Below are 27,707 nucleotides of genomic sequence, written 5' to 3'. Positions count from 1 at the left end.
TCACTTCAAAATGAAAGAGCATGAAAGAGAAAACAGAGCAGTTACCATATCCACATCTTTGTATCTGGGGTGCTTCATAGCAAGCTCTCAGGTTTTGCTACATTTAACGAATACCTATTAAAAACAAGACTGAAAAAGTAAATAAGAATTCTTACTTTCATGGAGTTTATGGTCTAGTAAGGATGACAACAAGAAAGCAACTAATTAAAAAGCTATGTGGTAAACCTATAGAGTGCTCTTACAAAAATCTGTAAGAGCATAAAAAAGAAATTAGCAGATTTTACCTCAGAGAGCTGAAAAGGTGTTCATAAGGATGTAGTAATTAAACTGGATGTGAGAAGTTCCTATTGTGGCTCATGAGGATGCGGGTTTGATTTCTGGCCTTCCTCAGTGGGTTAAGGATCTGGCGTTGCCATAAGCTATGGTGTAGGTCACAGACAGGGCTCGGTGTGGTGTAGGCCAGCAGCTGCAGCTCCAATTCGACCCCTAGCCCAGGAACTTCCATATGCCAAAGGTGTGGCCATAGAAATAAACAAATACATGAATTAATAATAATAAATTGGATGTGAAGGAGGAATGGGGTTTGCCATACAAAGATCCTAGGCACAGGTTCCTTGCACTAAGGAATCACAAATGACCTGGAATGTCTGAGAGTCATCTTGAACTCAGCTTGACTAGAGAGTATCAAGATTTCTGTTGGAACCAGAGTGTGAGGTTTTCATATGCCAACTAAAAGGTTGAACTTCATCTAGTAAGCAGCAGAGAGTAAAGGTGTTAAAATGAAATTTGGCGCAAGCAAAGTGTTTTTTAAGATGTAATTTTCTAGAAAGATTTCTAGATGAAGTACAGAAAATGAAGCTGATTAGAAAAAGTTTGGATGATGAAATGTAGTAGAAAAGATTCTGAAACAAAGCAAGGGCAACAAGGTTACTCTATTCCTGTTGAAGAATAGAGATTTGAGGGAGCATAGAAAGATCATAATCTAGAGTCCAAGTGGATTCAGAAGGTGGGAGAGAGGGAAGAGGGAAGGGTGCAGAAGTTAGTTATTAGCTTGAAGATGCTTCACAAGTGCATGTCTTTCATCTGACTCTCAGGGTCATGCTCCATGGTTTTCCCATAATACTTAAGGTGTTTTGTTTTGTCTTGTTATTATGCACCTAGATATAGGTAAATCAAAGAGGTTAGGCCAAGACTTCCTATAGTGTTCTTTTTAAAAATTTTATTGGAGTATAGTTGATTTATATTGTTGTATTAGCATCATGTTTATAGCAAATTGGATCAGTTATACATACACATATAATACATATACATATATCCATTCTTTCCTCCCATAGGTTATTATAGAACATTGAGTAAACCTCGCTGTACTATACAGTATGTCCTTGTTAGTTATCTCTTTTATACATAGGAGTGTTTGTATGTTAACTCTACCTCCCAGTTTATTCCCCCCTTCCATGGTTTCTCCTTTGGTGATCCTAAATTTAATTTTGAAATCTTTGAATTTGTTTCTGTTTTATAAATAAGTTCTTTTGTATCATTTTTTAGATTACACATATAATTTATATGATATTTGTCTTTTTTTAAAGTATGAAATGTAGGTAGAAAAGATGTTTCAAGGTCAAATAAATTCTTAAGGCCTTCTTAAATGGGTATTGGGACTCTGTTTCTAACTTACCCAGTCTTAGGATTACTTTTTTCATGGAGATCAGCACAGTCTGGGAAATGCTGGCTTAAGAGGTCAAGGAACTCTTCCTCTTCACATTGAGGATACAGAAAAATGGAAGGAGTCCCTTTCTTCAAAGAACTGTCATGGTACAGTGGACAGGTCATGGGCCTCAGAGGTAATTAAATCTGGTAGTATCCTAATTCTCCCCTTGGTATGTCTATAAACTTGGGCAGGTCAGGTAAACTCTGAGTCTCAGTGTGCTCATCTATGAAGAGCTATGCCCATCTTGCAGGGTTGTTATGAAATTAAGGAAAATATAAAGTGTCTGGTACTTAAGCAACAAATTATAGCTGCTAATTTTACATTAGGGAGGCTCAGATATTTAGCTTGTACTATTGCCCACTGCTTCTATTCTAACTTTTGAGTGGGTTGGGAATGTCCTTATTCCTCTTTGTCTTCTGATGATTTAAATCTTCACCTTTTGTTTCTTATTCTGCACATTGCTCTTTAAGTACTATTCCTGCCTATCATCTGTTGTCTGCTGTTGATTTATTTGGTTTTTGTTTGCTGAATCAAGTGGCCAGTTCATTGAAAAAATATTATGTGGATCAAATGGTATGGATAGAGACTTGGTGTTTTTAGGAGAATTTGCTTTTCAAAATTCAAAGCAGAATGAGAGGTCTGAGGAGCTGAACCATGAGCTATTTCTGTACAATTCCATGACTCCAGATCCAATTTCTGTTTTGCTAAGAAAGGATGACTCATAAGACTAAATCACAAGCATGTCAGAAAAACTATTATGACCTCTTCAGGTTGTGGTTGAAAATGATTAACATGCTATTGTGAGTATACTTCCTCTGGCAGGGGGTAGAAGCTGGCTTAACTGGAACACATAACTTAATGTAGATGTAGTCTGTTCTTGATGATAAGATTCTAAGCCAGTTAATTTTTGTAAATGGTGTGTGATATTTGCTCTAGTATAAAATTCTCAACTCCTACTCAAATTATCTCACAAGCCAAGGTAAATTAGAAACCTTAGTGCAACAAGACTACCATTGGTCATTAAGATGAACAAATTTCAGGCATGTATTCTTTTACTCTGCTGTTTAAAAATTTTCCATGACTCCCTATAAACTGAGTAGTCACAAACTTCTTAATGTGCAATTTAAAGCTCTCCATGAACATCATGAAGCAAAAGGGAACTACATTATGTATCCTCATCCAGTGTTTCTCCAACTTCAATACACATATGCATGACCTGGGAATCTTGATAAAATGTGGCTCTGTTTCAGTAGGTCTAGGGTCATTTTATTCACGGCAGGGCCATGGTAGGATCCTAGGTGATGAGAATTAAGGAAGCAAAGAAGAGCCTTAAGCATTAAATCCTTGAAGGGTGGAGGTACAGGTAGGGAAAAAAAAAAAAAAAAAAAAAAAGCCAGTGAAGGGTTCCAGTGGAAAATAGGAGTAGGACATGAAAAAGTCCAGAGATTTTCCCTGCAAATGTGACAATATTTAAGACAAAACCAGGGGTCTTGGTATTTGACTAGCTTTTTATGGTTTATATTTCTTTCTGTCCAGGTACTTCATATCAAGCTTGGAATTAATGGTCTAAAACCACTTGGACCTTTTTCATCAACATTAGAGCTGTGTTCTAAGACGGGGAATGTGTGCCTTGACCTTCTGATACTTTAGAAAAGATCTCCATCTTCCTGAGGTAGAGGTTAGTGCAGTCTTCTTTCTTTGGTTTCAGAATTTTAACTGTAGTATTTATGAGCCTAGACATCAGACATCAGTCACAAAGTCTAGTCCAAAGTCACCTGGGGGCTTTCTTGTACATCAGACTTGTTACAAGATTTCAGAATCCTAAGTGGTTTTTCTCCCCCCTGAGAAAAGATATATGTATTTTTTTTCTTTTTAAATTTCAACCCCCCAAGTATTCCAGGAAAAAAATGGGGGACATTGTGCTGTGTTTCCTTCAATGGGCATGTGCTGCCAAAGGTAATGCACTTGCCCACACCCACGCCATACCCAACCCATGTCCCCTCTGCTCGGCCTGGGATTGGAAGGTAAATAGTAGACCTGGGAGCAGGGAGAGCTGGGAGGTGGGCCAGGGGAGCAGTTCTGTGGGGTAAGAAGTTGGACAGAGACTGAGGGATGGTGGTGAGCTGCCCAAGTGTAAGTATCTGTGCTCAGTGATAGAACCACAGAGTTTGGCCAGGGCTGAAGGAACTGCACAGGTATGGGTGAGGCAGAATAGGTGGGGTGGCTCTTTCCAGTGAGCTGGGCAAGGGTAGGGCTGGGGGCTGGCCCTCCCTCTCTAACTGATGAAATGCCAAGGTCATCCGTAGTCTGGCATGCCAGCCTGGGAGGCCCATCTGTTGCTGCTTGTCTGTATGCCCGTGTAGGCTAATTTATTAAACATTTGCTACACAAGTGATACCATAATAAGGCTCTATAAAAGTTATCTTATTTGAATTATAGTAAATAAGCACTAAATGAGTGTCTTTCAACTAGACTGAATGTCAGGTAAAATATTACTAAAACTTTCTTCAGGATTCTAGTTTTAGCCTGCCCTTTGCATACATGGTACATAGTTGTGGTTTTTCTTTGTCATTAGATATTTATGTTTAACATCTCTTCATTATTTTGAGAGTAATAATTACAGAAGTAATTACTGAAGACTTTATAACTGGAGGTGATTCTGAGCATTAATTATACATTTGAATTGTTCCTATTGGGTGTTAGGAGAGCATAGTGTTCTAAAATTTTTGAGTCCCTAGCACCATTGTTCCTGTTGGGATTTTACTTAGTTCCTTAATTGAGTCATTTTCGTTTTAATCAAATTGTTGCTTGGAGCTATGGTAATACCATAGAAAGTCCTAGTATTCATATTTCTTTGCCTTTACATGGCTAATAGTCCATTTTGAAATCCAGTCCGTGGGTTATGTTTCCCTTCACTGATTTATGTGAAAGTAAAACATTAACAAGTACTATAGCGTTACTTGTTTACTTGCCTTTTAAAGAGGAATCCAAAGGTTAATAAAATGGAAATGTTTTCTCAACAAAGCTTGGCTGTAATATTTAACTTCCAGTTTGTTTCTGGGATCACATCCACAAGGAAAGCTTTCCCTACTGTGTGGAATTATTTAAACATGGCTGCTTTCAGTCCTGGCCTGTGCTGCAAAGGTTCTAATCATGGCTATGTGTAGAATAACTTTGGGAGATTTTTGTCAGTATAGATGTTCAACCTCCACCACAGCTCTAGTGAATATGAGTCTCTAGGGTGAGGCCTGAGCATCTGTATTTTAAAATCACCAACACCACTAACCACCAGCTTACTGAGTAATTCTTGTGTCCAGCCAGATTTAGGAACCATTGTATAAAGCAATGAAGTTCTCTAGCTGATCAAAAAGTGAAGGAAGCCAGGCCTTTACTTAGCCAAACATTTTAGAAAGTCAGAAGTATGCTCTGGGGAACATAAGACTCTTCTTTTAAACTTAATTCAAAGGTCAGTTCTAGGACCCAACCTGGGTTTACTGAATCTGGATTTTGGCGTCTCAGAAGTCTCTTTTCTATGAGGGTCCCCAAGAGATTTCCATACATGTCAAAGTTTTATAACCTTTCCATATATGAATGAATGACAGTCAACTGCCAAGATGGATACTCTGGTGAGTTCTCTGGTCGTATTTAATTCTATCCCTGATCTGCAGGAACCATCAGAATCATCCTAAGGAATTGCTCTCATTTTTTTTCCAAATAATGAGTCCCCTTAAGTGAAAACTGTGAATCCTCTTCCTAGAAACTTTCACGCAGGCACATATGCACATTTGTATTTTACATTTCAGGAGGTTCACAGACATGAGGCCAATTCATATAAGCCAGATTAAGAGCTCTTGCTCTGGAACAGATAACTGAGTCAATCAACTTCAGTTGATTTTGTCTTGATGGGCCACAGGACATAGCAGCAGCAGGGTTAAGGAAGTACAGAGAAGTCTGGCTCAGAGAGCTAGAGTGGGCTGAGAACAGGGAAGAAGAAGCTTATCCCTGAGTTAGGTCCCTGATTAACATGGTGTCTAATCTGAATGGAGGCCATCTTTATAACACCATGGACCCAAGCATGTGCATAAATTTTCTTCCTCTCTTTGGCCCAGTAGGATTGTAAGAGGTAATAGAAGTTTTTTCAATGCAATCAACAGTATTTTAGCACCTACAGCATGCTAGGTACTGCCAAGAGCTGGAAGTACAAAGATAGATCAGACACATGTTCTGATATTAAGCAGCTCACAGATAGTGACATATTTCATATTGCTAGGTCTTTATATCCAACTGGCCCTCTCATAAATCACACTATCATGGTCACGAAATATCCAGGCAAAGATATTAACTACAGTCTCAGAGATTTTCCTGACTCCCATCCAATTTTGTCTTTCAGCCCCATGCTTAGTACTTTGGTCCTCAGCTCCCCAGCTCCATCCCAAGTTCTCCGTATCTGTTTCTCCCCATTTGGGCTTGATGACCCAACTGAATTTCTTTCTTGAGCATAACAACATCATATTTCTCTTGGACATTTGGATGTGAATGCTCCCATGGCTTTAGCGTCCCTGGAGCTCTGGCTTTCAACATCAACTGTCCTGGATCTCAGAGTCTTTAGTAGGCTGCATTTCCCAACCTGGAGAGAAAGGCTCCTTCATTTATTCATTCAACAGTATTGAGTGTGACAGGTAATATTCTAGATTCTGAAATACATTAGTGACATAAACAGACAAACTCCCCATGCTCCTAGTTTTTTTTGTTGTTGTTGCTGGTTTTTTTGTAGGAGGAAGCACAATAAATGTATAATCATTATATACACAAACATGTCACTATTATATGTGGTAAACATAGTCTATTCCCATTATTCAAGGATTCTATGAGTGCAAATCCTCTTGGTAAAATTATTTGTAATTCCCAAATCAGTACTCACAGTACTTCATGGTCATTTGCAAACATGCCAAAGGAGTGAAAACTTGAATCACCAGACAGGCGTGTTCCTAAATGAGGTGAAACAAGGCAACACTCTCCCTTCTTAGTTCCATTTTCAAACAGTCTCAAACTAACAAGTATACTTTTCTTAGTGTACTTAGCACCATTTTTCTCATTTTTGTGTTCTTAGTAATTTCACTGTTTAAAATGGTCCCACAAGCATAGCACTGAGGTGCTGTCTACTGTTTCCTAGTGCAAAAAGGCTGTGATAACCCTTACAGAGAAAATACGTGTGTTAGACAAGCTTTGTTCAGGCATAAATTGTAACTTTGAAGTTAATGAATCTACAGTATATATTAAGTAAAGTGACCATAATGAAAGTGACAATGAAGAAAATATTGTGACTGAGGCTCATAGTAAGAACAGGGATTTGGGGAGTTCCTGTCGTGGCTCAGTGGTTAATGACTCCAATTAGGAACCATGAGGTTGCAGGTTCAAAACCTGGCCTTGCTCAGTGGGTTAAGGATCCGGCGTTGCTGTGGTGTAGGTTGCAGACGTGGCTCGGATCCCACGTTGCTGTGGCTCTGGCGTAGGCCGGTGACTACAGCTCCTATTCGGCCCCTAGCCTGGGAACCTCCATATGCTTCAGGAGCAGCCCAAGAAATGGCAGAAAGACAAAAAAAAAAAAAAAAAAAAAAAAAGAAAAGAACAGGGATTTGGTATTTGCTAATTCAGTGTCCACAGTGACATAATTGTGACCTTGAAAAACTGTATATATTAGATCAGATTTTAATGTTAATGTTATGGATTTAAAAATGTGGTTGTGAGTTGTATAGGAAGTGCTTGGAGTGGGGGTGTGCTTTCCATCTACAATTATATGTTCAGGTGACATTTGAGCAAAGATGTAAAAGAGATGACAGAAGAACCTATCAGAACATCTGAGAGAAAGAACATAATAGACAGAGAGAAGTGGAATCACAGAGGTCATAGGCAGGAACATGGCTGGAGAGGGGGAAGAGTGGGAGGCCAGGGGAGCAAAGGGGAAGGTACTAGAAGCTAATGTTGAGGACTTGATGGAAAGAAGATCCTGTAAAGGCTGGAATTTTCTCTGAATCTAGTGGGAAGCCATTGGAGAGTTTTGAATGAAGAGAATGACACAAACTGACTTGCATTTTTAACAGTGTCCTCTTATTGAACATAGATTGAAGAAAACAAGAGTGGAAGCAGGTACCCACTTAGGAGGCTCATGTACTCTTTCAGGGAAGAAGTGATGGTGGCTTCATCCAGGGTGGTAACAGTGGAGATGCTTAAGAGTGATGGGATGAATTCTGGCCATATTTTGAAGACAGAGTCAACAGGATTTGGTGCTGATAACATGTGAAATATAAAAGATAAGAAACAAGAATAGTGCCAAGGATTTTGATCTAAGAAACTGGAATCATAGAATTGCCATTTGATGAGATGAGCTAGTTTGTGAAAAGGGCAGGTTTAAGGGTAGGATAGTTGGAGTTCTATATTGTACCCATTAGGTTTGGGATTCTAAGAGACACTCGAAAGGAAATGTGGAATAAGCTGTTAGATATATTAGCATGGATTTCTGAGGACAGGCCCAGACTGGAGAGTTATCCTCTCATTGATGGTTTTAAAGCCATAATTCTGGATATTCAAGGGTTAATTAATATTCATTCCTGGTTATATATGCTGAATATTAGACTTACATCTTAACAGATAGAAAATAGAAAAGGTGGGAGTTCCCGTCGTGGCGCAGTGGTTAACGAATCCGACTAGGAACCATGAGGTTGCGGGTTCGGTCCCTGCCCTTGCTCAGTGGGTTAACGATCCGGCGTTGCCGTGAGCTGTGGTGTAGGTTGCAGACGCGGCTCGGATCCCGCGGTGCTGTGGCCCTGGTGTAGGCCGGTGGCTACAGCTCCGATTCAACCCCTAGCCTGGGAACCTCCATATGCCGCGGGAGCGGCCCAAGAAAAAGCAACAACAACAACAACAAAAAGACAAAAGACAAAAAAAAAAAAAAAATAGAAAAGGTTTTAGAAACTGCAGCATGATGGAAAATGTGGGAAAAAAAACAGCTAAGAAAACTGAGAAAGGTACAGTAGGTGAACTAGAAGGCAAGAACAGGACAATAATGTTGTCCAGGAATTTCAGGGAAGAATGCATTTCATGGAGGAGGGAGTGATTTACGGTATCAAATTCTGCAAATGAGTCAAGAAATAGGAAAAGAGAATTGAGCTTTGGACTTAGCACAAAAACATCATAAGTGGCCTTGACAAAGCAGTGCAGGGATGAAAGCCTTATAGTAGTGTGTTCAAGAGAGAACAGGAGATAAATCTGAGTCAGCAATCATGCACAAGTATTTGGAGGATTACAGCTGTAAAGAGGAGCAGAGAAATGGAGTGGTAGGTAGAGAGGAGATGAGGGTCAAGAAAGATGTTTTTATTAATGATGGGGAAAAATAAGGCATGCTATGGTTGGAAGGCAAATTTCCATGAGACTCTTGCATTTCTTTATGTCCTATGAGCAGAGATACTGTTGCTTCTCTTCTGAACATTCTTTTTAAGGATATCTGTGTAAATGAATAGCTTTTTTTTTTTTTTTTTTTTTTTGTCTTTTTGCTATTTCTTGGGCCGCTCCCGTGGCATATGGAGGTTCCCAGGCTAGGGGTATAATCGGAGCTGTAGCCACCGGCCTACGCCAGAGCCACAGCAACGCGGGATCCGAGCCGCGTCTGCGACCTACACCACAGCTCACGGCAACGCCGGATCCTTAACCCACTGAGCAAGGGCAGGGACCGAACCTGCAACCTCATGGTTCCTAGTCGGATTCGTTAACCACTGTGCCATCACAGGAACTCCATGAATAGCTTTTGAAGACAAAAGGGTGTCTCCCTCCAGAACAAAGAGCAGCCATGTTCACTGTACAGTATAATAAATAATTCAAGTTTCCTAAGCTCAGTGTCCCTCTCTGGTAATGCAATTCACTGTATGTGCAGGGGTCAGCTGGCTCTTTATGCATCTATATAGGGATTGGGTCTCAGGGAACTAGCAAAATAAAATGCTGATCCTCTCGATACTGCTGTTGCTATCAGCAGTAAAAATCTCTTGTCTCTGACCCAAGAGTCACATGGTTTCTGCCAGCAGTGAAGAAATGGTGGCAAAAAAGTTGGTAAAACCTGACAATTTTAATAGTTTGTGACATTTGTGTATTGGTAAGAACAAATCAGTAAAGACAAAAAATGCCATTGATGGAGAAGAGAGAAGGGAGAATTTCTAAAGTAAGGCCTGGAGTAGGTAAGAGGGGCTGGAATCTAGTGCACAAATATAGAGTCTCAGATATTTCTTTCATCATAGTAGAAGAAAAGCAGAATAAATGGGAACTGATGCAGGTAGGTGAATTAGTGGTTGTGGGAATGTGTGGACATTGTCTTGCCATTGCTTTTGTTTCCTCAGTGAAATCAGAAGCATTGCTATTAGCCAAGAGTGAAGTTGGAAAGGAGGTGTTGGAGGCTAAAGAGAGAGAAAAAAGTAGAGAATAGTCATCTATGTGTATGAAGAGAGAATGGACAAGAGGAAAATAGTTGAATTAATGAGCATCACTACAGTCCTGGTTCTAAAAGTGAGAAGTCTTAGCAGGATACACTTATACTTGCCTTTCTGGCAAGTCATAATAAATGACTGCTGATGACTCTTGCTCTCTGGGCATTAGTGAACACTGTGGTCAGTAGGTACTTTGTCATCCCAGGAACACCCAATGCACAGTCAAGCAAAGTGAATCCAATTCACCAATTAGGTCCTGTACCTTTTGCCCAAATATTTTGCAGTTTATGTTTCTGTGCAATAAATCTTTAGATTCACATTTTATTAACAAGTGGCTATCTGGTTTACATTATGAAGTTTTAATTGTGTTGCTAGAGAATGTCTGCTCAATTTGTGTCTTTTATTGATGATGCTCTGTTTTGCAGCTTACTAGACATTTACTTTACTTCCAGATAATTACTGTAGCTTAGACTTAAAGGTTTAATTAACTATCCTTAACTGTATGGCATGAGCTGCAGCATAACAATACTTTCTTACAAAGATATGCTTGATGATAAAAAAAAAAAAATTATACCCCTTTCACCTGCAGAGAGAGTAGGACATCAAAGCAAGCAGCATACAATTAAGTTTGGTCCCACTGAACTAATTTTTTTTAAAAACCCAGGCACACAGACTAGTTGAGTATCAAGGCAAAATAGCCTCAGCATGGCAGCTGTCTTGGCTAGGCAGCTCAATCAAAACATTCAAGCTCCAGACACGTTTTAAAACCAGCAAGACATGCCAAGAGGAAACATAAAGATGGCTGTATTTCTCAAATAGTCTTTATTCAGTCAGGACTCTGATATTTTTATTTGTTGTGATGATTTAATTAGCCAACCAACAGGGATTTCTTAGTACCTCCCATGTGTCCATGTTGCTTTGTATATTAATCAAGATAGGCTAGGCTTTGTGATGGTCATAAATACACCACCACCCCCAAAATCTCAGTGGTTAATGTAGTAAAAGTTTATTTCCCATTCATGTAGAATCTTATGTAAATTGAGTCAAGTTCCTACGTCTCCATCTCGTATCTGACTTAGTCTGTGGACCCCCAAGGTTGCCATGGCATGGGAAGGAGTCCCTGGAGGGTTAAGAAGGATGTTTGGGCTAATAATCACTTCTATCCATAGCATACCAATCAGATCTAGAACAAGACCCCAACTCTAAATGCCAGGGAAGCTGGAAAATGTGGGAGTTGAGGAGCCACAATGGTGTTTGCTGTATTGGTCTTGGTGCTGAGAAGAAGCACAAGGAAGATGAAAGTCAGGTCCTTGCCCTGAGAAGATTTTAACTATTAGAGTGATGAAAGGGAAAGCAACTGACATTCACCACGTATTCCTTTATTTCAGATACTTTGCTAGAGGCTTTAAAATATTTTAGTTCACTTTTGGAGTTCCCATCATGGCTCAATGGTTAACAAATCCAACTAGGTAACCATGAGGTTGCAGGTTCGAAACCTGTCCTTGCTCAGTGGGTTAAGGATCTGGCATTGCCTTGAGCTGTGGTGTAGGTCACAGACGCAGCTCGGATCTAGTGTTTCTGTGGCTGTGGCATAGGCCAGCAGCTGTAGCTCCAGTTTGACTCCTAGCCTGGGAACTTCCATGTGCCACAGTGCAGCCCTAAAAAGCAAAAAAAAAAAAAAAAAAAAAAGGAAAAGAAAAGGGAAAAGAAAAGAGGAACAAGTTTGTTGCAGGGGATTATGTGGATTGAGGGTGGTAGAGATCCTGAGAGGAGTGTTCCTATGAGACATGCCACAGGGAACCTAGGCACTTAGGTAATGGTGTAGGCTAAAATCCCTGTGCTCTTACAACCTCATCCTATCATCCACCAAAGCCACACTAGCAAAATTTAACTGATGGAAAACAAAAATACCGGTATGTTATTCAGTACCAACTATAATGGGAATTAGCTGAAGAGAAGGTCTTGATATCCAAGAAGAGAGACTAGTTTTAAAGGAAAGGAAGACTTTCAAGCTTGGTTTTTGAATGACGCAATTTAGAGACCCAAAGAGAGATGTGGAAGCATAGCAGGTTGGAGCATAGCAGGGGGAAAGGTAAAGAGGGAGATGGGGCCTGGCCTCCTTCAGCGGACAGTTCAATCTGAGAAAAAGTAAGAGAGCAGGTTGAATGGGACAGGTGAAGACAGGTGAGGGAGGCCTTGTGAGCCAAACAGCAGGCTTTCTGCAGTGTCATCTTCCCAAGATGCCACTGCCTCTCTCTTGAGGGCATTTCCTGCTCTCTCTAGGTATGAGGAGAACTACTATTCCACCGTAGTTAATAAATGAGTGAATAAATAAATAAATAAGTAAATGATTCAATGACTATTTCAGCCTGGGATCATCAAATCATTTAAGTTTCCTTTTGGTCCTTGAGTCAGCATTGTTTTTACATTTTTTTTATTTTAGTGTTGTTTTCAAAGAGAAGATGAGGCTACTTGTTAAGGTTAAAAAAAAGTACCATTTTACCTTTTTAGTAGTGGAAATCTATTCTCATCTCAAAGGAGGCATCATAGAAAGAACCCTAGGCCAGAAGTCTGGACACTGGTTTTCAGCCACTATTGAGCTTTATGACCTTGGTCACTAGGCCTCTCCACTCTGGTTTCTTCATTTTAAAATAAAACACCAGACCAGGCCATCTCTAAGGCCTCTTCCAGCTCTATATTTTATGTTTCCTTCGTAGTCTTTATGGGCCATGTTTGATTTACTAGTCTCCCCAAAACACTCAGCTCCAGTGATGCAAGGGCTTTTATAAAGAGCTGAATTTTGACTGTTTTCACAATATCAAAATTACTTGATTCTTGATATTCATTTAAGCAAATAGTCAGTTATTTTCACCAGCTGGCCTCTTCTGTTCATTTCCTGAATGAATCTGCACCTGGTTAGGGGCCAATTCTATTCAACTTTCATACCAGGTCTGCCCCATCAGACTGACGCCAGGGTGGGTTCCTAGGTTAATTATGCTAATTCAGCACCACCTGAAGAAGGCTATTTAAGCAGGTGCTTGAGAATAAAAGTTCTTCAACTTTCATGTGCATAAGAATTACCTGTGTGGGCTTGTGAACATGCATATTCCTGGACCCTGACCTCAGAGAGTCTGATTCTGAAGGGCAAGTCTCTGCATTTGAATAAGCTTAAGTAAGAGCTCATGGGGAGGAATCCTCTGGCCATTATATGAGAAATATTACCTTGGGGGAAGGGACTTTTGTTGTGACCCAATGAATCAACACCAGCTAGATTTTGTATCCATTTTAAGCCAATGTAACTTAATTGTAGTTATTTGTGTGTGCCCTTATTGAGAGGATATGTAGCTTGGACTACCATATGGCTTGGAAATCAGCAAGTCACTCTGAGAACAGGTTGGGGAAACACATAGCTCTGAGTGGCTTTCTCTCCTTCTGGCTTTCTTGTGCTATTCTGCCTGATTCACATTGTCCACTTTTTATGTGGCATCATCAATTTGCCCCGATGCTGATGCACCCACTGAAAAGAGAACCATCTCTCTCTGAGGCATCTAGTCCTTCTGGTCCAGGCTCTGTGCCTCAGACAAGGAATCCATCAACTTCTCAGCTTGTTCTCTGCCCTTCCTGCAGTGGCTCTACTATCACACAAGGCTGTATAGTGATACAGCTAAGCTTGAGGATGGAAGGACTGAGGTGAGCAACTCTGAGCTGAATCTCTTTTGAGACTACTGGAGAGAGCTCTGTGCTTCTGAGCAGGGAGAGTTTTTAATCAAGATCCTCGGTGTTATATGAGAAGATACTCTTTGGAGCTAAGAACAGTCTGGAAAAACATTTCCCATTTTCAAACAGGCTAAGCTGGATATTTGCCTTTGGACTCTTTCAATTTACAATAAGTGGGCTTCCATTTACATAATTTTTTACAACTTACAATAATAGCATTTACAAGCAGTGAATTCTATTTATTTTATTGAACAGATTTGAGACTGAATTCACCAATCTGACAGTATCTAGGCAATAAACAAAGTAAAAATTGAAGTCATAAATCAATGTGTCCTTCCCTGAATTCCCTTCCCTATCTAGAACAGCCTAAATAAGATGGTCCTTAACTTTTACTCATCACACTCTTAGGCTGGGGAGGGGGAGGGCACTTCTAAAATTCAGATTCCTAGTTCCCACTTTCAGATATTCTGACTCGGTTGGTTTGGGCTGAGGCTCAAGAAGCTGAAACATTAAACAAATATTGCAAATGATGGCGATGCTGATGTCTACACTTTGTGAAATATTACCCAGGGCTCTAGCCCTTCAGGTTTGTAGATTCTTTGTATATACCACATACTTCTATGTCTTGAGACCTTATTCAGTTTGCCTCTGCTGAAATGTCCTTTCCATCCTGCTCCAACCAGGAAAATTTCAGTTCACCTTTTGAAGCCCCACAAAAATGTCATTTCTCCTATGGTTTTCTCTCAAACTCTCTCCTCTTCACTAAAGCTATCTGCTACCTCATCTCCAGTCCTGTTGTACTTTCTAAATAACTTAGCACAATGTTCTATAGACACTTATTTGTAGGCCTAGCTTTCTCTCATGTGAGCTCCTGGAAGGCAGGGACCCAACCATCTTTGCTTCCTCAGTCTCCAGCATTGTATCAGACTTGTGTGAAGTACTTTAAAATGCATTGATTCTAATAAACTGATAATGACACAGCTGCAGGTGTATGATACACCTGCACAAACCAATATAAAAGCAATTTTTTTCCTCCCCAATACTCTAAAGTCTAAGTTAGACCTTTAGAGGTCTCCCAGGAACATAAAGGCTCATCAGGAGATGAAATTTTAAAGTAATCAGAAGCCCCTGCCTTTGTGTAGATCATTTTCTCCACTTTGGTTGTGTTTATCAAAATTGGGTTATAGAATCAATATCTCCTCTATTGTGTGTGTTGCCTTATGAGGGAGCAGTTGCTTTTGGGGGTGCACAGTAAAAAAAAAAACAAAAAACAAACAAAAAAAAAAAACAGAGGCAGAAGAGGAGGATTTTAGCAACAAGCCCTGGGAACGTATTTCCTCATAGGGACAGCTTCTTTTCATCTCCAGCAAGGAGGCCATTTTCTGCTTTGTCTGTTGTGAGCTTTCTTGGAAGCAGCAACTCCATGGGAACAGACATTGCTGTCACATGTCAAGCATTTAGGCATCTTTTAAAGGGAGATGAAAAGAATATTGGATGTGGTGGAGCAGAGTAGAGGCAATGGAGAGAAGTGCAGAGAACAGGATTTTGATTGGGCATAGAAACCTCACTATGTGTAGCTGGGGGTGGATGCAGTAGCATATATCATCAGTCCTTTTAAGATTCAATTATCAGAGGACCTGTAGCCATCCCTCCTTACTCCAGTCAGCTGCAAAGCACCAAGCAGAGCTTTTAAAATCTGAAAGTGACACAGCACTTGAAAAATTTCAGATTAATTCTGTAGTCATATTCCCTCCTGTATCCTCCCTGAAGTTCTGAAACTCAGCTTGATTTTAACTCAGAACCAAAATATCTCTGAATCTTTCCTTCTGTAAGTATTTTTTTTTAAAAAGTTTACATCTATTACATTCTTCTTCACAACCATGCTTAAGGGAGACAGTCATGGTAAGAAGTCTGTTTTGTAGATGAAGAATCTAAGGTCCGATAATTTTCCTGAAGTCCCTCAATTAATGATGGCAGAACTATGGCTGAGAGAAATCTCCTCTCTTCTAGCCATGCTTGGAAGGAACAGGCTTGGAATGTGCAATGGAGGGGGCCCTATTATTTTCCCTCTCAGAGAGAAAGCATGAAAGAATAATAAATGTAAGAAACTAAATATCCAGCTCAGTCATTTCAAAGATTATAGTCCAATACTCACTAGGCTGTTGATGGCAGATCTGTGAACAGTGAAGTCAGGAAAGGGGGCTTTAATCTGAGGGTAATGACAAACCCAGTGTGGGAAGAATCAATAGATTATTATGTGAGTCATTGACCTTTGTCATGAGCAGCAGACTTTCACAGCAAGCAATTTATTGCTACAACACAGTAAGATAAACAGGGCTTCTCATTTTTCAGATCATAGGAATTAAAGGTATTACCATGTTAGGTAAAAATTATTTTTCAAAGAATTTGTTTATCACCTATCTCTCTGCTATTGGGTGCAGAGAACAAAGGCAAGCATTCTCTTCCAGACCTCTGAGTGCAGACTATCCGGCACCAGTTAATATTTCCCCAAACCTCTGTATGAATTGATATTAAACTACCAACTTCTGAACCGTTTGGGGGTTAGATGGTGGTGGGAGTTTAAATTTCTGAACCTCCAAGAAAATGATCCTTTCAAAAAAAATCAGCACACATTTATAAGTGCCTAAACCACATCAAATTATATTGTTTCTTTTGATGGAACCAAATGGGTGGGTAGGAGTACCAGACTAATGCTAATCTATTTAGACTTCAGAGAAGCTCTCAACACTGTTTTGGGATGAAAGTCCATGAAAACGACATAGATACGTGAATAATGTAGCTGAAAGTGGCATAGTAACAAATTTGTTTCTCTAAAGGCCTAGATTAACAACAGTGCTGATGCCTATTACCTTTCTCCTTTTAAAAAATTACTTTATTAGCATATTTTACAAATCACAAAATTTACTCACATCAAATGTACAGCTCAATAATTTCTTAGTACATTTCCCAAGCTGGAAAACCATCATAAATCAATTTTAGAACGCTTCTCTAAACCCAATAAGATTGCTCATGCCATTTTACAGGTTAATTTCTCTCCCACCATTCTTCATCCCCTTCTTATCTCTATAGATTTGCCTTTTCTGGACATTTCATATAAATAGGGCCTTAACAGTATGTGGTCTATTGTGTCTGGTGACTTTTTGTTTTTGAAGTTCATCAACATTATGGGGTATATCAGCAATCCAATCCTTATTATTTCTCAACAGTATTCCACTGTGAGTATATACACATTTTGTTCATCCACTCACCAGATGATGGCTCTGCAGGTTGCTTCCAGTTGGGGCCACTATGAATAATGTTGTTAAGAAACTAGCATGCAAGTCTTTGTGAGGATATATGTTTTAATTTCTCTTGGGTATATACCTAGACATGAAATTGTTTTTCTTGAATTACCCTCATCTCCTTTACCATGGAATTCCTTTAACATGGTGACCCAAATCACTCTATGTGCTAGCTGACTCTGCCTTTTGAAAGTCAAACTGATAAAAGAAGACAGCTCAGGTAGCCAAGAAATATTTGGGGGCAGAATTTCCCCAGGGCTCTAGAAATACATTTTCCCTGAAAAAAAAAAAAAAGAACATAGTTAGAAATGGATAAAACATTTTACCAAAAAGTTGAATACTGAAAGAGGTCCATTGTATTATGGTAACATGTTTCCCAGGTCCTCTCATTTGTTTTTCTAGGCCAATGTCCACAATGGGACCACTCATTTTCCTTAAACATGAGGTTCCCAACATTAAGACATTAAATGCAAATTCCTTAGCATGCTTTTCAGGGTCCTATCATGTCATTTCAACACCCCCACTTAGTCAAGATCTAGCCAGGAAGAGAGTCCTTACCAGGTAATTCAAGAGATGTAAAATTATACAGGAAACTTTTTACATCGGTGTTGAAGGAATCGAAAGATTAAAGGGCGTGGTGATTAGGCAACAGAGATGTTAGCACACAGAGAGAGATAGATGTTACCACCACCCAACTGGGGATGGAGGGACAGTGGAAAGAAAGGTGTTATTAGAGTTGAGAGGTACCTGTGGGCATTCTTTTCCCCAACTAGCTGCCCCTAGAATGAGGGAAGAGACAGCCTTTTTCTTCCAGAGACATCACCAAACACAGAGAAAGAGGGTTAAAATATTCTGATTTCCATTTTCCCCTCTCCTCCAGTCTCCTGCCAGTATATCCTTTTGGCCAAACGTAGCTGTCAGCCAATTGGCAAGGCAAGTGCATCTGAAAAACAGCAAGGCAGGTAAAGATAAGACAGCAAGGAGATAAAAGTCCAGTTATGTCTGCCTACTTACCTTAATTCATAGTTCTCTCTCTCTCTCTCTCTCTCTCTCTCTCTATATATATATATATATATATATATATATATATATATATATATATATAATGAAACTTCCAGCCTCCCAAATAGTCAGTAAAAATTTGTTAAAATTTTCTTTGCCTTGAATAGAATTCTAGTGGTAGAAGGGACATTATCGACCATCCGGGCCAATGGTTTCTGAAATCCTGTGGGGTGCCGCTGAGCAGAAATCAAAGCAGAGCTGCTCTTTTCTCTGTTTTACATGTTAAAGCTTCAAAGGAAAATTCTCATTGAATAAAGAAGTTTGTGGCCTTAAAAGGTAGACAATCACTTGTTGGTCCAGTTCTGCATTTTACAAATAGGAAAAATGAAGCATGAAGAGTTTAGTGACCTTTTCAAGATCCTGCCAAGTTTCCTTCCATAGCACAGAAAGATTTGTTGGTGCAGAGCAAGGATTCGGGTTGCCAGGGTCCTGTACACTTACCATCCACCTGCACACTAAGTGGCTCTCAGCCTCTGATGTCCCTAAGATTTACCTGTAGAATTGTAAATATATATGTATATACCTTCCCTCTGTAACTCATAATATCCAGGGTCAAGTCCAAGGAATAATTTATATTTTTTAAAGTCTTATAGGCATTTAAGTACAATCCCTAGAACAGCTGCTCTAGAGACCTGTTCACTAATCACCAAGGCTTCTCAGTCAAGAGCAAATTCAATTATAATCAGTCCACCTTACATTTTCATAACACTTTCCCATTTATTATTTATTTAATCATAGCAGAACCCTAGGTGGTAGATCACAAAGGACACTAAAGCTTGCTCAGAGCTGCATAGCAGAAAAGTGAATCCCAGGATTAGAGCCCAGAATTAGAATACTGCGCCTCTTGATGTCCAGTCTAGTTCTCTTTCTTATAAGTACAAGTTGACCTTTATTCCATAGTAATATGGCAGGAACATAGCATTTTAGAATGATTTCCAACAAGTAAACCATACAATCCCATTTCTTTATCATTATGAATCTCATGAGAACAGTGACAAAGGACTGCTTCCCTAGTTTGATGCACGTCTGCTATTTACACGAAAACCACCCACCCCCAAACTCTCCCTCAATGATTTCAAGAAGTCCCCAGCACTTGGATGATCTCATGTGCTAGGAAGAGTGTTATCTTTTTAGCATCCACAAGGTTCACCCTGCTCTTCCCCTCAAAGTCTTGCCATAGTGGACTTTCTTCTGACTTTCTCAGTGTTCATATGTATGGGTCCCCTCCCACTTTACCAACTTAGTGAAAACTGGACAAGCAGAAGCCACCATTCTCTTTGTGCTATAGTGTGCATTTACCCAGCCACATCAACACTGAAAATCAGCCGGTTTTACGGTTTTACAGGTTTTCATTTTTGTGAATAAAGTTCTTATTTTTGCCTCCTCCCTCTCTCTGTTTGCCCTCCCTCCTGGCATCAGCCCATTGCCTTTGTACCAAGTATGGGTTCTTCAGCTTCTCTTCCCTTAGCGTGGTCTTTCCCAGGAGGCTCATGAGTTCTGCTTGTAAAGAAAAGCATGGTAGGGGATTCCAGAAATTTTAGAAATTTCAGAATTTATGATTATGCACAGAAGATGGGCGCTCTCCTTGTTTAGTTTAAGATGAACTTGCCACAAAATTAAATTTACTAGAATTACCAATTCTCTGAGCATTCTTGTTAATCAAGAATGCATATATACACTAGGTAAATATCAGAAGTCATTAGTATTTATTGATTCTAGACAAAAACCTATTAGTTGTTAGTCCCAAACCCATGCATTCTCATAGGGAGCATGAGATTTTTCTGGGGAGTATATCTTAAATGCAGATTCTTGACCTTTCCATCCCAAAGCTCTGATTCACGTAGATCCAAGACAGGACCTGAGAATCAGCTTTGTCTTACACACTCAGACAACTCAGGGTGAAATCAGGACTGTATCCTGAGAAACTGTAGCTTATAAACTCAATCTTCTAGGTTGGAGCCTTCTGGGAAGCTTTTCTCAAAAGCCTTCACATAGGGTCTACTCCAGAGGTATCTAAAACCAGAAACTAGCAAGAGGACAGGAGGTAAGAGACTGGTAGAATATCTCTTCAGTAGACTTAAAAGATCATCTAGGATTGGAAACCACCATTTTTAGTTTTATTTTCCCCTAAAATTAAAAATCAGGAGTTCCCGCTTTGGCTCAACAGGATTGGTTGCATCTCTGTAGCACCAGGACGCATGTTCAATCCCCAGCCTGGCACAGTGGGTTAAAAGATCAAGAGTTGCTGCAGCTGTGGCGTAGGTCATAACTGAGATTCGAATCTGATCCCTGGCCTAGGAACTCCATATGCCCTGAAGTGGCAAAAAAAAAAAGAAAAAAGAAAAGGAAGGAAGGAAGGAAGGAAGGAAGGAAGGAAGGAAGGAAGAAAGAAGAAAGAAAGAAAGAAAGAAAGAAAGAAAGAAAGAAAGAAAGAAAGAAAGAAAGAAAGAAAGAAAGAAGGAAAAAGAAAGAAAGAAAGAAAAAAGAAAAAAAGAAAGAAAAAGAAAGAAAGAAAGAAACCCATCACTGTCGACATGAAGGAATTCTTTGATTTGGGGGTCAGGCTTCTAATAAGCAGCAAAAGCAGAAGGAAATAATAGGCTTTTTCTTCATGAAAATTAGCATTTATTTACAATGGCAAGTACCTCAGTAAAATGTGATACGCTGATGCTTTATCTTTAAATGACAACATTGGATGTTTAATAATTTCTGTAGATTTGCTTTTCTCTGCCTTATATCCACAGACTATTCCACTAGGCTGAAAGATTCAAATGAGGAAAAAATTGTATCATTCCCTTCAGTCCCTTTGTACCTTCACTTTCGTGCCTCTCTTTCTTTTTTAGCAATTAGACAGAGATTAATTTTACATGTTGTTGCCGTATTTTCCTACCCAGATATCTGAACAACAATCTAATAGAAACTAGTGGGTTTAAGGAGATTATGGGACAGAATATTTAAAATTTGAATTGCCCTGTAAAATGTAAAACATATGCGTTCCTCTGTCTGAAATCCTATGATTGTCTTATACTCAGTTATATCTCTCAGCTGTTCCAAGCTGCTTCTCCTGCCCCCCCACCCCAGCTCACCAGCTGCTAGGTGTAGTTTAATTAATTTGTATACAATGTTGGGGATTGCTCTACAAGTACCATCTTCCAGTTTACAAACAGTTCCAATACAAATTGCTTTGATGATGTAGACTTTGGAATTATAAAACCTTCTATAAATTCTTTTCTAAAGTACTTACAAACCTGGTCAGATTTCCTTCTTCCAGACTTATTTACCTTCCATTAATTTATTCACATGCACATTCTGCAAACGTCTAGGAAGTGCAGGCAACTGTGTTAGACCCTGAGTACAAAGATGAATAGAGCTCAATGTATCCCATGGTCTGGAGGAAGAGAGACAATAAAACATATCAACGAATGGTTATGAGTCCTAAGAACTACAGTAATGTGAACAATAAATTATGATGACAGGATGAAGAAATTGCCTGGGGAAAGATCATGATGCAGGAATTTCTTTCCAAGGAAGTTACATTGGATGGACTCTTGAAAGTTAAACAGGAATTTGCTAAATTCATGAGACAGAGGAATGCAGAGGGGAACAGAATTGCTTGATTAAGGAACTAAAATTCTTTTGGAACCTTAGAGGAAGGCATGAAACTACAAAGGTAGATCCAGAGGAAGATGAGTGTGCTCAGAGGAACATTCTGTAGAGTGAGGAATCACTGAAGGATCTTCTGTAGGAGCACTACAGAGGACTTTTTGAGTCCACCCAGCACCTACCCCACTCCCAAGGAACTGATTTAACAAGCCCTCTGAATGAGAGCAGCCATCTTCTCACCAGACATCATGACCCCGCCTCCTTGGTCCCAGTGATTGGTCTGGAGGTGGAGACCAGCAATGAACCAATGTACCAATCACAGGACCTCACTCCCCAACTCTGTGACTGGCCAGAGGCTTGCTGAATAGTAACACAGGCAGGCTTGGAGGAGGCATTCTGAGAAAGCTCAGAACACAGGGTTATGCTGCCAGAGGACATTCCCCTACCTGGTAAATGAAATCATTTTTGTCTAGAAGAGAATATACAGTTTTGTGCACACACAGAGAAGCAGAAACATGAGCCACTGAGAGAAAGTACATGACAGCTTTTAATGCCCTCCTTCTAGACTGAGAGGTCTTTAAAGCTGCCCTGGTTCCCCCTTCCTAAAACTTGGATCTTCAGAGATTTTTTTTCTACTCTGTGTCACACCCTAAGCCCCTCCCCCAGTCCTTCTAATTTCTTGAACTACTTTGAATCCATTTTTGGCAGGGACAAAAATGAGTCTCACTGACCAGTGATGAGATCCTCATTCAGCCTCCTCTGCCAGAAATGCCCACAGGTCCCAGCCATGCATGGAAAGTGGGGCTTTACCTAAAGCCCTCATATGTCTTAATAAACCCCTGTCCAAAAGTTCCATGTCAAAAGAATAACTATGGGAAAAAAATGACATTCTTGGAAAGAGAACTCTAGAAACAAACAAAAATATTAACAGTTATTGCGAGGATACACCCAGTCATTTCTTTAAGCTACTACCAGCTGCACAAGAAGCAAATAAAAGTACAGTTGTAACTCCAAAACACCAAGCAGGGAGGGACTCAGGGCTAAGAAATTAAACTGAAATTTAAAATGCAGTTTAAGGGTGATGGAGAAGAAAGTTTCTTGTTTCCAAAAAACACTGACCAATACATAAATAAGTATTGAAAATATAAATTAAGATATCAAGTCAAAGTGCATTCATTCCCTAGGCTAAAGACCAGTTGCTTGAAAAAGTGCCCTGAAACTAAACTTGGCTGCTGTTCATTTTGAAAGAAATAAGTGGGCTCTGTCAACATTAGGGGTCAGGTTGGAAAGACCTTTGCAAACAAGTGCTGAGTTTCCTAACTGAGCTCACTGGAGCCTGGCTGTCTCGAGCCCTGGGCAGATAACACACCAGAGCACCGGCCTCAGCTTCTCAAGGGCAAGCCCTAAAGAGACCACATTCCTGTAACCTGGCCTGAATGTTCCCACGGCACAGAGGGAAGTGAGACTATCTCTGACTTGCCAAAACCCATCTGAAAAGGCATACCCCACTGGCGGCAGCCTCTTCTCCTAAGAATTCTGGGAGAAGATCCAGACAGAAACACTTTATGTGGGGCAGCCAGGCTCTTTTTTAGCATCCTGTTTCCTCTCCTGGCAGGCAGACATTTTTCTTTTTGTCTGTTGTAGAAACTAGAACTGGATCACGTGCTTAGGATACCTAAAAGATGGAAATCAGTGACTGAGGGAAAAACTGCAAAGAGGTTATTAGGGGAGGGGCGGGGAGAGAGGAAGGAAGAAGACAACTTTAGATCAGCAAAGCAAATCCCATGGGTCAAGTTAATACTGACAAGGAACATCTATGGGGAGACTGTGACTGGCACTTTCAGAAGTGTGTGCAAGAGAGAATAGTGTTTCTGTTCTCATGCCCTAGAATCTAATAGTCCTTGAAGATCTCCATCTCTCTGTAAATTAATTGTGTGTGTGTGTGTGTATGTGTATATATATATATGTATATATATATAATTTTAATAATTACACACAAATGAAATTGCTTTAAAATCAATCTATAATCTACTTATTTCTCCATTCAATAATAAGCCATAAACATCCTGTCAATATATATCATCATATTAATGGCTCCAAACTGATATTACTCAGTGAATGAACATTTTACATTTTGGCACAAAGTGCCACAGTGTTCTCCACAAAGACTGTACTAATTACAGGAGGATACAACTATGCATAGAAAATCTAGTGCTCCACACCTGGATAACCATTGTCTTTCAGTCATATTTATACTCATATTTTTTACATTCATGTTTTGCTCTTTTCCCCACAGAATCAAATTTATCCATTTTTTCATAATTTCTTTTTTATGATATGTTGGAAAGGTTTTCCTTATCATCAGATTATCTTAAAGGATACTTTCTTTTAACATTCTTCTGGTTGCTTTTTTATATTTAAACCTTTGATCCATTTGGAATTTAGTGTTATGATTTACATAAGGCTACAGATTATTCTTTCCCAAATATACTTAAGAATTGTTATTTCAAAGGGCTGTTTTTAATACATAGGCTGCAAGCTTCGTGGTGTAATTTTGCATTTCTTACACATGCACACTAAAGCTAGAAATTCCCACAGTTAGAGACTAGTCTTTCAGCCTCCATTAAAATGTAAACATCCTATGAAGAGGAGATATCTCAAAGTTCAACAACCGTTTATTTTACTTAATGTAAACTAAAACTTTTCTAGGAGAAGAGCAGGACATATGAGATGGATTTTGGAATGAGAAAGTGAAGACATAGCATCTCTTGAGGAAAAGAGACACTTGGAAGAAACCTTGGCATTGTTGCAGTGTGGAGCTAGTGGCAGAAAATACTGAGCAATGAGGCCAAATGGGAGGACAAAAGCCAGGTGCTGATGGATCTTATTTGTTATTTTCAGAGGCTTAGACTTCCTTTTAGAGGAGGCAGGGAGCCATAGGAATTGTTAAACATGATGGAAACATGGCATATTTGAGCTTGGAGTAGATCATTCTGATGGATTTATGGATAATTTATTTGAGGACAAAAAGAAGGGAAACCACTTAGGAGGCCATGGAAGTAAGCAAATTGCATAGTGAGGCTCCCAGTGAAGGGTTTGGAATTAATTTATAGAAGTGAGCAAAGGATTCAAGAAAATGTGGTAAAATTAGCATGTGATAGTAAAGGCATGGATGAGGCCCAGATTTCTAGTTTGTGATTGAGTAGATGGTGGCACCAATCTAATGAAACAGAACTGGCAAAAATGATTATTGATTGGTCTTCAAGAAAATGCCAGATTAAATTCATACCCACCATAATGGCTAAAATGAAAAGACAAGCAATACCAAGTGTTGATGAGGATGAGGAAATTGGAACTCTCATATACTGTTGGTAGTAGCATAAATTGGCACAGTCCTCTGGAAAAGTGTTTGGAAATATCCACTAAGATCAAACTTACTGTATCCTCAAATCAGAAATCCCACCTCTAGATATATACCTAACAGAAATGTGTGCATATGTTTCCTGAAAATCATATGCAATTTTGTAGCTTCATTTGTCCTAGTAGCCCCAATCTTGAAATAACAAAAATGTCCATCATTAGTGGAGTGGAAAAATAAGTTGTGGTTTATTAATACAATAGAGTATCACATAATTATGTAAACATGCTACAGCTACATACAACATGGGCGAATCTCATAAACTCATACTATTATTGAAAACTCATACTATTGAGCTAAAGAAGCCAGGCACAAAGGGATGGTACTATATGATTCTGTTTATATAATATGCAAAAACAAGCAAAATTAACCTCTGGTGTTAGAAGTCAGTATAGAGATACTTTTAAAGTGGGGAGGATAGTGATTAGAAGAGGTCACAAGGAGGGCTACCAGTATTGGTGTATTTTTTGATATGGGTGCTGCTTACAAGGGTATGTTCACTTCTGGAAATTCGTCCATCTGTGATCCAAGCTTATGACTTATTCTTTTTTCAGGATATGTGTTATATTTTAATTAACAATTTAGTAGATTCCTTTAAAAACTGGAGTAATAAATGTATGTGAATGAGTAGTTCTGTTTGGGGTGTGTTGAATACTGAAGTAGACAGATACTTAATGGATCACTGGGTAAGAGTGTCTGAATCTCCAGCAGGAAAAACAAACAGCAGATAAGAGATTTTAGCAATCCTTTGGGAAGATAATATGAATGAGGGGAGCAATAGGTCTTAGATATAACTCTGGAGGATATCATTTAAACTGTAGGCAGAAGAAGGACTCATGTAGAGGACAGAAAAGAAACAGAGAGCATGTAGAATCATGTGCAAGAATTGCTCCTTCTGGTAGGTAAGGCAGTAAAATTCTTGAGAAGGGAATGATCAATAACATCAAATAAAGGTGAGAGGTTCTAAGATTAGGAGTAAAAATGTCCACTGGAGTTAATACCAGCAGGTCATAGCATACGTCAGCTAGACTGATTTCTGTGGAGCAGTAGGATAGCAGGCATAACAGTGGTGGAGAGCAGATGGTGGTACTGTGGCACCAACATTACCTGTGATGAGTGTTTAAAGTGCAGATTTCTGAGGCCTCCCTGTAGATATTGCTCGAGGCTCTGATGATTCTGAAATCAATAGTACCTGGACCACACCTTGAGAAACTGGTTTGAAAGGAGCAGGTGTCTTCTGTGAAACTTAAAGCTTTCCCCAAAACTAGACAAGTCAACTGCTATCTCTGAATTTTTACTTACTCACTTTATTAAAAAGAGGGTGTCAAACCTAATAGGATTGTAAACATGAGAAGAAAATAACTTAATGTTCATTTCATAATATATAAATATATCAAATCACTATGTTATATACCTTAAACTAATACAGTGTTATATATCAATTATATATCAATAAAACTAGATAAAAACAGTGAGTTAATGTAGGTAAGTACCTATTATTGTGCTTTTTACCCTCTCTCTTCTACTATATGTGTAAGCCCATGACATTCTCTTTCCTAAAGGGAAATGTAAAAATAAAAATTACAGTGTATATACTGCCAGAAAACAGTGTCTAATAGGAATCTGGCCTGAAGAAAATTTTTGGTTTTGAACAATTTATAATCGTTAATGCCAGTAATTCTTCAACTGGTATCAGTGTATCCTGTAAAAGTATCTGATGAAGCGACTCTTGAGATATCCCAGAATCAACTGCTTTTAATAAAAGAAGATGTAAAGCCCGATTAAAATAAAGAAATAAGGGAGTTCCCGTTGTGGCCTAGTGGAAACGAATCCGACTAGGAACCGTGAGGTTGTGGGTTCAATCCCTGGCCTCGCTCAGTGGGTTAAGGATCTGGCATTGCTTTGAGTTCTGGTGTAGTTTGCAGATGCGGCTCAGATCTGGCATTGCTGTGGCTCTTGCATAGGCTGGCAGCTGTAGCTCCAATTAGACCCATAGCCTGGGAACCTCCATATGTTGCGGGTGTGACCCTGAAAAGATGAAAGACAAAAAATAAATAAAATAAAAAATAAAGAAATAATTGAACCATGAATTGAGATACTAGATAGATTATCAACAGGACCTTATAGGCATAAGGTGGTATTAGGGCAGTCAGTTATTGCTTGATAACTCTTGGAGGATTGAAGGAAGCCCTGGGTACTTGGAAAGGTAATGTCATGCCTTAATGTGGATATGTCCATTAGATACTGGTTAATTTAGCTTCCCATTAGGAAAGCTACTACAAAAACAAAACAAAACAAAAATTACATGATTCAAATATGAGGATATATATATATATAGTACATTCCCTTGTGAAACCATAGGAAATAATCTTTATTACCAGAGATTTCTATGTGCTAGGAATGATATTATGTACTTTGCCTAAATT

General features: G+C 39.3%; 1 long non-coding RNA gene across 6 annotated transcripts in view; it reads left to right on the top strand.

Moving 5' to 3' along the window:
• Positions 1 to 27,707, top strand: part of LOC110256651 — a 399,823-nt gene that overhangs the window by 130,922 nt on the left and 241,194 nt on the right. For 4 of the 6 annotated variants that reach the window (XR_002338490.1, XR_002338493.1, XR_002338492.1 and 1 more), the window contains one exon: positions 3,245 to 7,292. This is a non-coding gene — a long non-coding RNA (uncharacterized LOC110256651). Of the gene's footprint in view, positions 1 to 3,244; positions 7,293 to 27,707 lie in introns of those variants that run through there. The other 2 variants (XR_002338489.1, XR_002338491.1) reach the window with 1 other exon arrangement.

Source organism: Sus scrofa, chromosome 14, assembly GCF_000003025.6.
Source record: "Sus scrofa isolate TJ Tabasco breed Duroc chromosome 14, Sscrofa11.1, whole genome shotgun sequence".
Lineage (NCBI taxonomy): Eukaryota > Metazoa > Chordata > Mammalia > Artiodactyla > Suidae > Sus > Sus scrofa.
This window is presented reverse-complemented; position numbering and strand designations above follow the sequence as displayed.